Below are 2,500 nucleotides of genomic sequence, written 5' to 3' on the forward strand. Positions count from 1 at the left end.
GAGAACGAGCGGTGTGCCTAAGTCTGGTGCTGCATTTAAGCAAACCAGGCTTCCTGCCGCGCATAACAAGAGCATACAGTCGACACTACAGGCGCCATGCACTCAATTCGCAATACGTATGTGTGCGAGTGCTTGTTTGAGTGCATGACAGCGGGTATCGATCTGTCTCTGGCGGGAGTTGATGAGTGTCAAGTTTACCGTGACAGGGCAACAATGCGACACCTGCCAACGCCCACTCGCCTACATACACACACAGACACACACACACACACACACACACACACACACAAACCGAAAAGCAAGCAAAAAAAAAAGGCAGAGGCAGAAACGAAGCAAAACTCGACCTCTTTACTCCTCCTCATCACTTCTATCCCTCTTCTTCCTTCCCTCCCTCCTCCCTCCTCCCTCTCCCACCTCCCGTCCCTACTCCACCATCCCCAGTAACCCCGCGTACACTCGTACTCATTACACGATAAGGGGCCACTAAGGCTATCTTCATTAGGTAGCGGCCTGGAAAATGACCTCTAATGTAACAAGATGCCGAAAAGGGTACTATAGGGGTGGGGAGATGGGGAGGAGAGGGGCTTACGGACTGGGGAGGGAAGCGGGGTGAGAGGTGAGGATAAGGAGAGAGAAGGGAGAGGGGGAGAAGTGAGAATATAAGCGAGTGGGGAGAGGGGTGAAAGGAGCGGACAGGAGAGAGAAGGGAGAGGAGGGGAAGTGAGGATAGAGGAGAGAGTGAAAAGGAGCGAAAAGGATAGAGCAAAGCGGGGTGAGGTGAGAAAAAAGTGAGGATGGGAGAGGAGAGAAGAAAGCGAGGATGGGAGAGGAGAGAAGATAGCGAGGATGGGAGAGGAGAGAAGATAGCGAGGATGGGAGAGGAGAGAAGATAGCGAGGATGGGAGAGGAGAGAGGAGAGGAGAGAGGAAAGGGAGGATGGGAGGGGAGCGTGGGTGGGTCCTGTGAACGGTCCCCACCCCACCAAAGGATGCAGAGGGAGACTGGTTGATCGGCCGAGTGGACTGATGCATAAATGTTTTCCCCGGGTGAACAGGTGATACGCCGGGCTGAACGCACACGCACATACAAGCACATGCGCATACATTACACATAAAAATACACGAACAAATATATATTGATACGCGCACACGTGTACACACACCAAAAAAATCCTTCACCGATTTTTCCCCCTTAATCTCCTGTCAAAATCGTTCACCTATACCTGGCAAGTTCTTTTAAACACGAGTATTTCGATGTCTTTGCATCCCTATACACCCCCTCCCCCAGCCCCAACACACGCACCCCCTCCCACAAGACACCCAAAACCACAAGCGGACCTTCAGCGCCCCCTGTGACAAGTCGTGACTCCCTGCGGTGTCTTTGCCCCCTCCTGACTCCCCACCCCCACCCCCACCCCCGCCGAGAAGCGTCCATGCAGAACCACTTGTCATCGTCTCTTCGCATGATAACATCACCTCCAGAAATTCTCGACTGATCTCGATGACCGGCCGACCACGCCACAATTCATTAATTGTCGATCGAACGTAAGATAAAGCGCTAAGTTATTATGCTTTGTGCGTCCCCCGGTGTCATTTATCCCGCATGTTGAACGAAACATTAATCAATAACATTCAGAAAAAAATGGTGAAAGCGTCCACACAGGCAATTCTCACAAATCCATCCCGAGTATTCAGAAAAAAAACGAACACGTGTGCACAGGCAATTTTCACAAAACCATCCCGATCAATTTTTACAAATCCCTCCCAAGTACCAACGCCTTTTGCAAAACCCAACGCGATGCAAAACAAAACAAAACAAAGCCGTCTCTGGCCCGAGACGAGGCTCTTCGCTGCAAAACCGTGTCCTTATCGTAGATTTTCCTTACCTTGAAGTTGCTACTCTGCAGCCACGGCACGAGGCCGTCGATGAACATGCCGATGTCATCGCACTCGATGCTGTTGGAAGGCAGGCCAAGGTAATTGATGATGTCCGTGCCTATGGCCAGCTTCTTGCGGGTGTCCGTCGTCTGTAGTAACGGCGTGAACAAATCCATCTGCGACATCTTGAACGAGCACTATACCTTCACCACTACTCTCAAAAAACAAAACTTTTATATTTTCCTTCTCCTTTCTCTTTTTCTTCTTCCAAATGGCTCTCGATCAACTACCCCCCAGCACGATCACTTGGCATCCCCCGAGGACCGACCGCCGCGGGGCCGTGCACACACCGGCTCAACGGGGACCGACCACACTACTCAACCACCTCGCTGTGCCCTGCCACTGGGCTGCTTCTGAGACGAGCCTCGCGCTGCCTTCGATCTCTTTCTTGTCCCGCGCCGTGCTTTTCACCATAAAACCTGCGGGAGGAACACGAGAAAGACATATGAGACACTTGCCATCAGTCAGTCATAGGAAAACAACAGAAACATTCCTATGTATATTCTGAGTATTGTAGATAAGATTGCGTCATAACTTTCCTTCGAAAATAATCATATTCTCCT

The sequence above is a fragment of the Penaeus vannamei genome, chromosome 17, assembly GCF_042767895.1.
Source record: "Penaeus vannamei isolate JL-2024 chromosome 17, ASM4276789v1, whole genome shotgun sequence".
NCBI lineage: Eukaryota > Metazoa > Arthropoda > Malacostraca > Decapoda > Penaeidae > Penaeus > Penaeus vannamei.